Source organism: Mercenaria mercenaria, chromosome 8 (assembly GCF_021730395.1).
Source record: "Mercenaria mercenaria strain notata chromosome 8, MADL_Memer_1, whole genome shotgun sequence".
Lineage (NCBI taxonomy): Eukaryota > Metazoa > Mollusca > Bivalvia > Venerida > Veneridae > Mercenaria > Mercenaria mercenaria.
The window spans coordinates 19330712-19347013 of record NC_069368.1 but is presented as its reverse complement, the minus strand read 5'-3'; positions in this window follow the sequence as shown (position 1 = coordinate 19347013).

Sequence of the window (16302 nt, the reverse complement as noted above, 5' to 3'; positions counted from 1 at the left end):
CACCATTTAACAATAACCACAGGTAGACAAACTAGGAAACCATGGTAACTCTCTGGAGTGTGAGTCGGGTACTCACGTACAGATGGTATTTATTCAAGAGTTAAAAGAAATCATAATTTTGGACGCGACACTAGTTGCATTTTGGGTAATTTGATCTGTGTCCACACGGTGGTCTGACTATACTTTTATTGTCATCGAATAAAGTAAATGTTTTTGCAGTTGACATAAACTAAACTGCAAATCATGGAATCACCGAGATGTCACTTGCATGACAAAACAAAACGTGCGCAAAAAGGAATTTATACCATGACGTATGATTTATCGTGATTTAAACGGGTAAAACGTAAACTACTCTCTAAAAAAGTGAAATTCAAATGGATTTTGAAAGATATGTTTAATTATTTCATGCAATGATAAACAAATATGTCAACTAAAAATATCTCCAAGTTTGTTATGTAATACCCTGCAAAGCAAATTAATATGGGGATAATACGTTTGATGATAAATATACGCTGCACAACTGAAAGTGGACTTACGGGCAGATATTTAGAGATTATTCAATTTTGCCCTGTTTATTAATAACTTAATCTAAAAACGATTAACTGAAGAGTAGCCTATGTTTACATTCATGGCTGGGTAGAGTGTTTTTGGGTACAGTTTAACTCCTTCTTTGCGTTACCTTATTTTACTTACTTATCCATTTATGATGCTTTTTATTATGTCTTTATTAAGCTTATTCTATCTTTTTTTTAATGATAGTAATGATTTTTATAATTCTTATAATTATTCAAAACTGATAATTAGATTTATAGAAAAATATCATAAATGAACCAAGTATTATTCTTGCGTTACTTTATTTTACTTATTTATTCATTTTTATGTCTTTATTAAGCTTATTCTATCATTTTTTATGATAATAATGATTTTTTTTATAATTCTTATAATTATTCAAAATTTGCAAAATTTGAATTATAGAAACATATCATTTATAATGAACGAAGTATTAAACATGAATTTTATTTCTGTGCGATATTCAATTTTCTCGTTTTGTTAAACCTACAACCTACAGCCGTATACAATGACTTTTATTTTGTTTTAAAATACATTTGTAATATAAACAATTATGTGTATTGCCCTCGGAAATGCGGTCTTTTTGAGCGTTCTCTTGTCAAACCCCGTGAACAGTAAAAAGATATGTTTATCATGCATGTTTATCATTCAAATTTATACAAATTTATCCCACATCCCTGAGCATGCCCTGGCGCAAAGTTACAACTAATAAGATATCTTTATCAAACCTTTTACTCATCCGTGCAGCGACCAATGAACTTTCTTTTCCATTTTCTTCCTCAATCTTTGCATCTGTTTTTTGTTAAATTTGTTACTGCTTCTGTAAAGCTCAACATAACGTTAAGCCGGTTAAAAACAGTTTTTTTTTTATGTATACGGTAAGCATATTGTGTTTGCAATGTCCATCCGTCATACTTTTTTGTTTACTCCATCAATCTGATTCTAATGCAATTTGGTATAATTTACCATTATAATACGGGAATTTTCTTTGACTGTTACGACTCTTTTTGAACTTAGCAATACAAAAAACTACATATGTCCCATATGTACTACAGTTCCCATTAAATTAAAATAAAACTTTGTCATCAACATGACATTGCTATATTGTTGGAACTTCGTTGTCTGATTACTTTTTCTTGAGGTATACCCATTTATGAGCATAAAATATTTAACTATACCTCTGAACTTACCTCTGAACTTAGTGTATTAGAAACTCCTCCTAACTTCTCGTCCAGTTCAAATGAGACTAGGTACACATTGTCAACATAAAGCGAACATGCACATGTTATCTGGACTTTCATATCGTATTATTTTTTTCTTGAGTTATGCCCCTTTCTGGACTTTATGATATTACAGTTAAATTTGTACCTTATAAAACTCAGCTCCTACATATTCTGTTCAATTCAAATGAAACTTGGTATATACTGTACTATGAAGTAGGCATACGCGCATTCTCAGAATTTCATGTCCGATTATTTTTCTTGAGTTATGTCCCTTTTTGAACTTGAACTTTGTGTTAGTACTCGTATCATTCAACAGTTTGCATCCAAATTGAATGAAACTTGGTAGGCATCCTCAACATGAATTGGGCATGCGCATATTACAAGGTGTTTTTATTTTTTTTTTTTTTTTTTTTTTTTTGTTTTTTTTGTTTTTGTTTTAGTCAGTCCTTATATTATTTTATCAAACATTTCCAGGGGTTTGTGTCATACAATGTTGACACAATTCTTGTTTCAGTGGCAGAACATATCCATACTGTTTAGATGTACACATTTATTATTATAGTCTTACCATAGTACTGATTATATATGTAAACATATTTATTTCATGTTTTCATAGCAATGGATCATATTTTCAAATATGAAATTTGGATATAATATACGATAGATATTCGAAAAGAAATACAACCAACATTTCGCGGGCTTAGCGCAAAACGGTTGTAACTTGTATGAAATAAAGAAGAAGTTACAACCGTTTTGCGCTAAGCCCGCGATTTGCATTTGTTCATTTTGTTGCAAAGATAGAGGTTTTAGTTATATTCAGTACAAGTTTCATCAGAATCAGGTAATAAATAACACTGCTACATAAGTTTGATAAGGGTACAGTTATATCAAGTAGCAACAAAATGCCAGTCGACGCTTTGTTTGGATGGCTTAGTATAAAAACGTAGTTGATCTCTTAATTTAACAATTAAAATTGTCTCTGTAAAGCTTATCAAGTTTTTTATTTTTACAATTGTTTGTTTGTTCGTGAAGAAAAAGCCCTCTCAAATTTGACATTGACTCTTCGCGTGGGTGCCCCATAGTAAAGAAAGATATGAAAACTCGAACAAGAGTTTTTGTAGGAAAATCATCTTTGGAATGTAAAAAAAAAACGTTCATAATTGAAAAGAAAACTGCGGTTTCATTTCAATTTAAGAAATTTTGTGAAGACTGAAGTTTGTAAGTACTGAAAATTAAGGTGAAAATACGTATACTGAAAATACTGAAGCACAAATCAATGTAGGTATCAGTATCATAAACAACTTAAAAATCAACATTTTCAAAAAAAAGAGAGATCTTAATAGAAATTTGATGAAAAAACTACAAAATCGTATAACTTTTTTTATATATATTTTTACGAAATATTTTTGTTCCTTTGCCAAATTGGGAATGTCTAGTTATTTCATATATACCCGAAAATACGGTAAAAAAATTGTTCCTATTTTTAGCTGAAGTACTAAGTAGTTGGAAAAAATATCTGTCCGCTTCTATGTCCGTTGGGATTGTCCAACCGTATTTCAGTTACAAATGATAAATCAGATATAACGTGTTCGTAGACGGCAACTTACCCGCATGGATGGGTAGGGGCGGGGGCAGGAGTGCTTTAGAAATATCGTCCCTAGCCAAATTGTCCGCATTCTCTTGACTGATACCCTTTTTGCATTCCTTATTTCCTTAACAAGTTAAATTATCAAAACAAAAATGCAAAAGGCGTTTAAGTTAAAAGGTTGTCTAAATGTTACATTCAAAGGTTCATATTGTTTATCGGGCATTTACAAAATTTCTGTCTTGTCAATACAAAAATAAAAATAAAAACTATTCCAAAACCTGATATTTGTTGTAGTTGTTGTTTCTTTTTTTTTCGTTCGTTTTTAAATATCCCCACATCTACGTTCACATGGGATTATTGCTGACTGAATTTGAAATAAACCAACCAAAACATTTACTCATGACCTAGGATAATGTGTAAGTTGAGTATAACTAATGACTTAGGATAATTTGTATAAGATGCGTATTACTAATGACTTAGGAAAATGTGTAGGATGCGCATTACCAATGACTTAGGATATTGTGTAGGATGCGTATTACTAATGACTTAGGATATTGTGTAGGATGCGTATTACTAATGACTTAGGATAATGTGTAGGATGCGTATTACTAATGACTTAGGATAATGTGTAGGATGCGTATTACTAATGACTTAGGATTATGTGTAAGATGCGCATTACTAATGACTTAGGATATTGTGTAGGATGCGTATTACTAATGACTTAGGATAATGTGTAGGATGCGTATTACTAATGACTTAGGATAATGTATAGGATGCGCATTATTAATGACTTAGGATAATGTGTAGGATGCGCACTACTAATGACTTAGGATATTGTGTAGGATGCGTATTACTAATGACTTAGGATAGTGTGTAGGATGCGTATTACTAATGACTTAGGATTATGTGTAAGGACTTAGGATTATGTGTAAGATGCGTATTACTAATGACTTAGGATAATGTGTAGGATGCGCATTACTAATGACTTAGGATAATATGTAGGATGCGCATTACTAATGACTTAGGATAGTGTGTAGGATGCGTATTTCTAATGACTTAGGATATTGTGTAGGATGCGTATTACTAATGACTTAGGATTATGTGTAAGATGCGTATTACTAATGACTTAGGATAATATGTATAAGATGCGTATAACTTATGACTTAGGATAATGTGTAGGATGCGCATTACTAATGACTTAGGATAATGTGTAGGATGCGCATTACTAATGACTTAGGATAATGTGTAGGATGCGCACTACTAATGACTTAGGATATTGTGTAGGATGCGTATTACTAATGACTTAGGATTATGTGTAAGATGCGCATTACTAATGACTTAGGATATTGTGTAGGATGCGTATTACTAATGACTTAGGATAATGTGTAGGATGCGCATTACTAATGACTTAGGATAATGTATAGGATGCGTATTACTAATGACTTAGGATAATGTGTAGGATGCGTACTACTAATGACTTAGGATAATGTATAGGATGCGCATTATTAATGACTTAGGATAATGTGTAGGATGCGCACTACTAATGACTTAGGATATTGTGTAGGATGCGTATTATTAATGACTTAGGATAATGTGTAGGATGCGATTACTAATGACTTAGGATATTTAAAGCGTACTAAGACTTAGGATTATGTGTAAGATGCGTATTACTAATGACTTAGGATAATGTGTAGGATGCGCATTACTAATGACTTAGGATAATATGTAGGATGCGCATTACTAATGACTTAGGATAGTGTGTAGGATGCGTATTACTAATGACTTAGGATATTGTGTAGGATGCGTATTACTAATGACTTAGGATTATGTGTAAGATGCGTATTACTAATGACTTAGGATAATATGTATAAGATGCGTATAACTTATGACTTAGGATAATGTGTAGGATGCGCATTACTAATGACTTAGGATAATGTGTAGGATGCGTACTACTAATGACTTAGGATAATGTGTAGGATGAGTATTACTAATGTCTTAGGATAATGTGTGAATGCGTATTCCTAATGACTTAGGATAATGTGTATAAGATTCGTACTACTAATGACTTAGGATAATGTGTAAGATGTAAATTATTTATGACTTAGGATAATGTGTAGGATGCGTATTATTTATGATTTAGGATAATGTGTAGGATGCGCATTACTAATGACTTAGGATAATGTGTAGGATGCGAATTACTAATGACTTACGATAATGTGTAGGATGTGCATTACTAATGACTTAAGATAATGTGTATGTTGCGCATATCAGTACAAAAATGTTAGTCTTTTTGATATTTTGATATGTGTATACACGTCTATACTTCTGACAAAAATCTGTCAGTAAACACAATTGAATCATTTTATTGAGAATCAATTAGTACATCCATATAAAAAAGACTTTCCCAACTGACAATCTCCCAAATGATAAGTAAGTAAAAGCTGACCACAGAACATGGGAAAAATGATTTTCATCTAAAATAATACTGAAGATCTGACAAAAATACTACCGAAGTATTCCCAACAGTGAAAATACTTTTAATGAGACAATACCAACAGCTATGCAAGACAATAAAGAAAAATTAGTAGTAGATACTATCACAAGCCTTTCCAGGGAGTCGAGTATTAAGAAAATGTTATTTCCCATCATAATTGCGTTATAAGAATGCAGCACTTGAAAACGCCGGTTTTCATCTTGAGATATACGGCTTCTGGAGTGGAAAACGAGGATGGTTTCCTTGACACTACGTATAGGATAAGGAATAAAAATTGAAGAACTACATAATAAACTGTACCGGTTGAGGTCATGCTGACATCTTTATTACCGATCAGAAATGTGTTTTTAAATATTATTGCTGACAAAATAATGAAGTATTGCGCATAAACGTCAAAACTGTGCGCTGTTAATTAAGATGCAACTTCGGTAGATACAAAGAGTGATATCTGCGTTTGAATAGCAGCGAAAGAGAAATGTTCCGAAAATGCATTGCCACGTGATGGACACACATACTTCGTCAAGTGAGTTCCTCTGACGGAATGTAACTAGCACAACGTAAAGATAACGTGATTTGGGCTCTTTATTAAATATATTATGTTCATAGTAAATGATTCATGTCCAAAGTTTGTGCTATCGACCGGTATATATTTTAACACTAAATTTTGAGTGGCCGAATTTGAAGACAAAAAAAATAATTTCTGATGTAATGCGATAAAACATTTATTAAATGGCTTGCCGGTAAATCAGCAATCAAAACTAGAATTCTTATGACTGAGTTCGCTTCCTACGGTACAATGCAAGTTTAGATTGGTTTACATTTTTTAACCAAGTAATGGAAATTACCTAGTTCTAAAATTAGCCATCGATTAACTTTAGCCTGCTGGCGGCAACTAATTTTGCCTTTGCGACCAGTGCAGACCAAGATCAGCCTGCGCGTCCGTGCAGGCTGATCATGGCCTGCCCTGTTCGCATATCAGTCAGTAAATGTTCAGTGAACACCCCTTAGAATAAACAATGGTATTGCTCAAATTGAATGATAGACCAGTCCATTTCAGAAATTTAGCGGGCTAAGGGTTAAGGTAATGGACCCGTTTTGACACTCCGAGCAAACATTTCCGTGTGATTATGTATTCTTCTCGTTAGGCGATTCGGTATTCATCGGACTTAAATCTGGCTCTACAAGCGCATGGTTTTCTATAAAATCCGGAGATTGCCGAATTCGCCCTCGTGGACACGTAAAAAAAGTTTTCATATTGTCATTACTGGTCAACTACTTAAAAAAAATATGCTTGAAATTACACACACACACACACACACGCACGCACGCACGCACGCACACACACACACACACACACACACACACACACACAAAAGAAATAAATAACCAGATTACTTATTCGACATTCATTATTTTTATTCTTGGAAGTTTGTGTCATATTGTTTCTGAAACAGGGCAGTATTGATAGAAAAGTGTGTTTGAATAGGGTTAAAGGGGTAAGTTATTATTTTCTAACGAATAGGATGAAGGTTAACCAATAACTTATTCCAGATTGTGTTTTAGTATCCGCGAGCTGTAGTAGTTTCCTGGTGATAAAAAAGTTTGTTTGAATAAGATGCTGGCATGTTAAACAAGTTTTCAATCATTTTCTAAATAATAATGATAATAATAATAATAATAATAATAATAATAATAATAAAAACAACAATAATGATAATAATAATAACAAATATATATACATAACTAATTTATATTTACATATACATTTTTTTGCATATATCCATGACCGCTGAACGAAAAACAGGTCCAACAGACAAGTAGCAACAGGCTCATGCAATAGCCAGTATATTCCATAGGGTAAATATGTAAATTTGAGGAGGATTTCGAAGTTCTACTTTGAATGTCTGGACTGAAAGTTAATGTATTTCTGTAGGAAATGTGAAATAATTGCACAGAGAATTCGATCGAAAAAAATATTTCTGGTTTGCTATGCGAAGAAAACCCACGATACACATTCGTTAATTTACAACAAAGTATGAAATTTTACTGAAACTATATACCGTCGAACCTACCCGAGGACCACCGAAGTTGCACGGAAGTCGCTCATTTTCACAGGTGAGGATATACGCGCGACTCTCTGACTCCCGAAGTTTACTGGTTTTTGAAGTGTTTAACAAATAGAACTTCATCAAATTCTCATTCATGTAAATATTATCCAAAAACACTTCTTACTCTTGCACGATAGAGCTGTTATTGTAATCTGGGAAAATGTTCAAGCACAATGCTCGCGGTGCATTCTTTGGGTAAACGCGTGCACACCGAAAAAGAATGTCATAAAAGTTGGATGTAGGAAAAAAGCTAGTATGAACATAATAACGCCTCATTTATTGCCAATGCTCTGACACTGAGGTCGTAACTGACATTTTTTGGTAATTCTGTCTTTTCTTTCAGTTATGCATTTATTTCACTTTTGTCATCCTGCTAATTTTGTCGTGTTCGTCTGCTGACGATATTCCTGCGCGAAATTCCGGTAAACGTGTATAGAACTATTTGAATAAATTTCCATTTCTAATAATAATATTTTCAAATGGAAGTCTGCCTTATTTGTATGCATGTATAATTAAGTGGAGTCATCAAAGGGTGCGGTAGAAGCAAATACAATTGATTATACAGGAGAAAGTTGTCATTATGGCAGACGATAAACAGTTATCATCTTTCCTTTTATAACTATACTCATCTGTACTTTTATCATAATTAATTTTTATGTAAATTCTAACAGATTGAATCTTAGGACTATGATTGACTTACAAGCATAAATAATGTATGCAATAATATTGAGCAAAAAAGGGAAATGCAGAAACGGTAAGTTTTTTAGATGGGAAATGCAGACAGTAAGCTTTTTAAATGGGAAATGCAGACGGTAAGCTTTTTAAATGGGAAATGCAAAAATGGCTAACATTTTAATGACAACTGCAGATGGTAAACATTTTTAATGGGAAATGCAGAAATGGTAAGCTTTTTAATGGGAAATGCGGAAATGATAAACATTTTAATGGGAAATGCAGAAATGGCAAGCATTTTTAATAGGAAATGCAGAAATGGGTAAATGTAGATGGTAAGCATTTTTAATGGGAAATGCAGAAATCTCCTTCTAGCTGACATATTTCCGCCATTAGTATTTGCTGTATACGTTTAAAACCTCAGAATCAGTCTTAACAAGTAGATAATATACGTAAACGGCTGAACTGTGTAATAATGTCATGTCCGGAATTTTTACTCTAGATACTAGGCAGTTTATGAATTATATATGTACGCGTACCTACACACATATGGAATCGCAACCTTCCATTTTAAATAAGACCTTAATTCAAATTTCTGACGATGAAAATAATAATGATATATGCATTTTATAACGCATATTTCAAGCAGTTGATATGACAGTGATATGTACCGATCTTCAAGAATTACCCCTTACCCTGCTAAACTTCTATAATGAACTTGTCCAGCTTTCAATTTGGAGTGTCATTAACTGTTAAAAGGGGTGGTTACCAAAAAGATACCGTCTAAATAGCAAACAGTGCAGAACATGATCAGACGGGCACGGACTCCGGTCGCAAAGGCAGAATCAATCGTGTCCAGCATGATAAGGGTTAAGAAACAATAGACAGGCGATCCTTTCGTAATGTGAGGAATTATGAATAAATTACATCGTTGTGTTATAGACCTAAGATCTTTTGATCTGATTGACACCTTTCTGCTGTCGTGTACCAACCCAATTTATAACATTAAGTTTTACAATGGAAAGAAAATTAACTAACCATTGTTTCCAAAAGCAAAATACTCGTACACAGCCTCGTGCCCTGGTCCACGTGCAATACATAGCACAAATTACTCGGCAAATATTGGCCTACCTCGGTTGTCACTCAGAATAAACCGCAATAATTATTCTAATATTTCAAAATTCTGTCAGTTGTTTGCTTACTTTAAAAAGCAACAAAACTTTCGGATTCACTTAATTGGCGAGCACGTGCTGGGAATTTCACTCATTGTAGCATATTTCATCTCTGAAAATGTTCTTTGCGCTTCAAAACGATTAAAATGTGTGTTTCGCACGCGCGCACGTGAATAGGCGTTCATACAGCATGCATATTGTGTTATTTTTAATGAAATTCTTTCATTTGTAGGCGTGTTTCTATTTATTTAAGGAGAATGACTCTATGTCGGTAATTTGTAAGTATTGGTTTTATCGCGGTTTCCAGTGTGGAAAAAATCGTTAGAAATGAATACTGTTACAACACAGCAATTATAAAATCAAAGTTCGAGTCAAGAAAGCGTTTCATGATAATTTTGTTTTCCATTTAAAATACTATGCAGTGAAACCTCTTTAAATCCTGACTGGATCTGCAGGGATAAAAAACGGAAAACCATCCAGATTGAACTATATTCGTATCTTGAATAAAATCCCTCTATCAAGTATAACTTTCTAAACCGGAACTGGAAACTCTATAAGATATTAGACCCCCCCCCACCCCCTAATAGTAATGTTTGAAAATGGCATTCGCTTGGTAGATTCTTAAAGTTGATCTAATTTTTACTATGATAACCTTTACCCTGCCGGGGTTTTTTTTTTCGTTTTTTTTTTGTTTGTTTTTTTTAAGTTTTTTGTATAATTTATGATATTTGCTCAAACTGAAGTAGAGACAAATCTCAAAGTGATGGCCATTGTCCGAAACGTTTGTAATTCATTTTACCATTGTGATAAAAGAAACGTCAAACAATTGGTAAACAATTATAAAACACAAAATAAAACTGTCAATTTTTTTTTCTTGGGTGCCTCTAGTAAAATGATTTAATGAGACAGAATTATAACTCCAACATTGAAAAATTAAGGTCGAGTCCTGTGGGACTGTTTCAGATTTTGCTAACTTCATTCAAATAATTATAACCTTGAGGCCAAGGAGAAGTACATTTCATTCTACATTCCTACACTTCTTCCACAATATGTAATCTAAAAAGTAAAGGCGAGATAGACAACTTTTACCGCTTTTCCCACTTTTGTACAATAAATCAATGATAAGTTTTGAAAAAAAGGTAAAGAAAGGAATATAAGGAAATAGAATTGGTCCCAGAAGGGCTTGAACCTATGCCCACCTGAAAAATGTAAGTCAAAGTACGTATATGGTAGTAATTGAATACTCTTCAAAAGGAGGTACACTATTATGGGTCTAATACCTTAATTCCGAAGCTGTTCTGTACCGAGAGGAATTTCGCTTGGAACTAGTCTGGTCGCCGCTCTGGTGAGGCGAATGCGCCTACCAAAATCAAGCAGGCTAATCAAATTGACTGATATTTACTTTCAAGACATCAAAAATATCCGTATATGTAGGCAGTGGAACTAGAAATAAAAAGTTCAAGTATACTCTACATATTTTAGATATATGTGTAGTTATTTACATCAATATAAACAGTCTGAAAAAAAATTACAAGATCGTTTTTTTGAAAAAGAGTTATTGAGCTGAAAAAAAATATCTTGGGTAAAAAATTTGTGAAAAAAATGGAGACAACTCTGCTAAGACTTTATTGTAGGCTTAGGTGACTAGTGACCAAGTAACACATGCAAGCCATGCATTTTTTACGTCTAGGCATGAAAAAAAAACATGCATAATTACTACAACAGTCTGCACACCCGGTGTGAAATAATGCCCGGAGGGACACCAGAGGTCTTCATCAACAAAAGCTGGAAAGTCGCCATATGACCTGTAGTTATGCAACAATGACATCAAACTCATCAAACAAACACAGCTTAAAACTTATTAATTACAAATTCATAAAAAGAAGCATTCACGGGGGAATTGTCACTATTCTTTAGTAACAACTATCAGTTGTATTTCTCTGTCGTCATGTTGTAAGTACACGTGCAGACAGACTTTGAATTCCAATGTACTCACTGATAAACATGGTCTTTTAAGAGAATTGGCCGCTTATCCGTTTTAAATCATAATGTTCCATTTGGAAAGTGAGAAATGAGCCGTGTCACGGAAAAACCAACATAGTGGGTTTGCGACCAGCATGGATCCAGACCAGCCTGCGCATCTGCGCAGTCTGGCCAAGATCCATGCTGTTCGCTTTCAAAGCCTATTGGAATTGGAGAAACTGTTAGCGAACGGCATGGATCCTGACCAGACTGCGCGGATGCGCAGGCTGGTCTGGATCCATGCTGGTCGCAAACACACTATGTTGGTTTTCTCATGGCGCGGCTCAAATGGTTTATTAATTTTCACTTCTGATATAAAATTGTCTCATTTCAGCCGAGATGTAATACATGATAAACGTTCTTACGTGACATGCAGATGTCATACGCAAGTGCGCACGGGCGTGTGCACGTGTCATTACACCTTTCACAATTTAAAAAGAAATCTGGAAAAATGTACATAGTAGACAATTGTCATTTCAGAATAATTACTCGCTGGAATTAGGGAAACCCCATAGGTATCATAAATGACCCCTTTCCTGTGAACTTCTAATTGCAGGTAAAGTACATGTATACAAAACAGAAATAAAATTTTACACACATTAGTTAAATTAGTTTTTCTTTCGACGAACAAACACATTTTCACCAACAACAATAAATTCACGAGACAGCCATTTTTTTTCAAATGCCTGAGGAATGATTAAGACTGGTTTAAGGAACTTTGTAATGATAGGCATCAAATTCACACATTGAGTCATTTTAATGAATTGACTGTAAAATTGAATAATGCTAACATTACATTTGAATTTATCACGTTCTCTTCTGATAATAATATCCACTTTGTGTACTATGCTTTGTTATACATTGTAAGTATATTTAATACATACTTATTCTATTATATTATGTTGCATTGCGTTGTATTGCATTTTGTTGCGTTGCGTTGCGTTGCGTGACGTGTGGCGTGGCGTGGCGTGGCGTGGCGTGGCGTTGCGTTGCGTTGCGTTGCGTTGCTTTGCTTTGCTTTGTTTTGCGTTGCGATGCATTATGTTGTGTTACGTTGCGTTGTGTTGCGATGCGATGCGATGCGATGCGATGCTGCGATGCGATGCGATGCGATGCGATGCGATGCGTTGCAAAGCATTTCATTGCATTGCATTGCATTGCTTTGTATTGTATTTCTGTATTGTATTGCATATTGTATTGTATTGCATATTGCATATTATATTGTATTGCATATTGTATTGCATATTGTATTGTATTGCAAATTGTATTTTATTCTATATCTGTTTTATCTATCCAATCGTGAACGTTCATTTGCAACACGTGCCCGTACAATATTTTACCTTATTGGACGCACGTGCGTACAAAGAAAACCCTGTATTTTTCCGTATTTGGAAATGTCCCATGTTAAACATACGATAAAGCCCGAAACGCGTGAATATGTTCGGAATGTATATCGGGTGAAGTAGGCGCTCTATGCACATAGTTAGATTATGCGTCTTGACATGAGGATGGCAGAAATGAATCATTTTAATTTAAACTAAAATGAAATAGATATAGAATAAAAAGGTTATTTAACATTGAACTGTACAATACGAGATATATTTGGACTCGTACTCAGCTGGGAAAACCATATTGGACGAGCCGCCAGGTATCTCCGTGTTGTACAGAACAATGTTAAATAACCTAACAGTATTGTATTGTATTGTATTGTATTGTATTGTATTGTATTGTATTGTATTGTATTGCATTGCATTGCATTGCATTGTTATTTGACACTGTTCTTTTGCGGATAATATTGCGCTCCTAAAGTCGCACAATATTAACGCTGCAGAACTCGTGCATATATCCACATACAAAGTTAATAACCTATAAGTATTGAATTGAATTGAATTGTATTGTATTGTATTGTATTGTATTGTATTGTATTGTATTGTATTGTATTGTATTGTATTGTATTATTGTATTGTATTGTATTGTATTGTATTGTATTGTATTGTATTGTATTGTATTGACTTGTATTGTATTGTATTGACTTGTATTGTATTGACTTGCATTTTGTATTGTATTGTATTGTATTGACTTGTATTGTATTGTATTGTATTGAATTGACTTGTATTGTATTGACTTGTATTGTATTGTATTGATTGTATTGTATTGTATTGTATTGTATTGTATTGTATTGTGTATTGTGTATTGTGTATTGTATTGTATTGTATTGTATTGTATTGTATTGCATTGTATTGCATTGCATTGCATTGCATTGCATTGCATTGTTATTTGACACTGTTCTGTAAATACGGAGATATATTTGGACGAGTACCAAGCTGAGAAAACGATATTGGACGAGCCGCTAGGCGAGTCTAATATGGTTTTTCCAAATGGGTACCCGTCCAAATACGGAAAAATACAGTTTGGACGAGGCGAATGCAGAGTCAAAATATGGGTTATTACTGCTGTGTACGAGTGATAAAGTGATAAAGCTGTTTTGAGACTGGTGAATTTGAAGGTAAAGATCAGACTGATAGGTCTGGAAAAAAACAGTCTTACAGGTTTAAAGGACAAAGGTAAACTATTATTCATATTTTGTAATTTTTGATAAATCTGTAGTTTGCAACCTTAAAATGACTATAAAATTTTGTTTTGTAAATGTACCCCTCGTGGGATTCTTTCATAATGGTTTTATATAAGAAACTCATTCAACACTTGTTCCTTCAATTTACCATCCTAGTCAATACATAGATGGGTTAATTTTGAATACTATTTGACTAGTTAAATATCCGTTTTATCACAGTATCTCTTCACTAATTTAGTCTGGTCCGTCTCCACGGACCGGTATAACGATAGGATTTTTGTTTAAAAACAACGAAAAAGACCGGAGCTTTCGAATCCCATTTAGGCTTTTTTTTACCTTGCTTTCTATGCGAGCAAACGCATATGCATTGGAAAAAAGAGAACCAGCAATTGCAATATATAAACCCAAAGAGACTGTATCTTAATTAAAGTTGTTTTTGCGTAACTGTTCTACGGTATGCCAGTATATTTTCTTCTTCAGATCTCGAATGAACATCAGTATTACAAACAGGGCGCTGACTAGCCTATACAACAAGCTAATCTTGTTTTATTTTTATGATATAGCGCAATTTGTTTGTTTTATCTCTATAGTATGATAACAATGTATCAAAAAGTACTTTGCCATTCATAAACTTTATTGTACTTTAACGACAATATCTTTATCATTACTCCGATCTTGTAACGGGGATGTGAAATACTCGCGTTTATTAGAGGGTACCAAATGGCCATCATTTACACCAACAGCATTTTTGCTAAACAACATCAATTCATGAATATCAAAACAATAGCAAAAAAATGTAAATTCATTATCGACATGGAATAAAAAAAAGCATCCTCGTTACAAAATTTGGACGAGAACATCCCAATTTACATAGTCTACCTGTAGTTACTGCCTAATCAAAGACGTCCGAAGTGACGAAAGACTGTGTTTGCATTATTCACACAACGAACTCCTTGCATTTTATACATGTATATTAGGTATGAAAAGACAATTCCCGCCGAATTGAAAAAAAAGAATCTTTTAACTAAATGAAATATTTAATGCAAAAAAAAAATAATCAAACACTAGTATGTATTTGGGTGCGTTTTAATTAATCATTTTGGAATATACAAATTCAATTTAGCCAAGTGTGCTTTTTGCTATGTTATGATCTAGACTTCAAAATGATATTATTTAGATATAATTAAAAATTGATCACTCATATTCAAAATTTTGGTATTTTTAGTGAATCCATAAATATGACAGTCGCTGATAAGTGCAAATAAGTAAAATAAAATAAACAAGAATTGTCGGAGGACAGCAACGCTCGACTCGGCTATTCAACAACCTAGAAAATTGTATGAATATAAAAGTCAAATTTTGTATAAATTCAAAACAGAGTTATAGAACACAAACAAACGATTCCAGCTCATCACAATGGAAATGTGTGTGAAGTTTTAATTTATTCCTATTGTTCGATGCTGAGATACCAACTTACATATATATACAAAAACTTAACCAATAATTGTTTAGTCGAAAAAGGAGCATAATTTTGCAAACAAACAGAAAAAAGAATTATGGAATTATGGAACCTGCGCATTGTAAGTCAGTTAATCACAATTAATATGTGTGTGAAGTTTCAATCCATTCACACAAGTGGTAACTGAGATACCAGCTTACATACAAAAAACTTACCAAAACGTGGACGCCGACGCTGACGCCGACGAACAGACGAGTCCAATAACTCTATCTATTCTTCGAGTAGTCAGGCTAATAACGTAGGTTAGGAACTATAATGCTTTGCCGTGTATGAGAATCAAACCTGTGTAGACTGGCATCCATTCTGCTCCACCAGCAACACTAAATCTGGCAACAGAATGACGACTGGGATACTATGAAAAC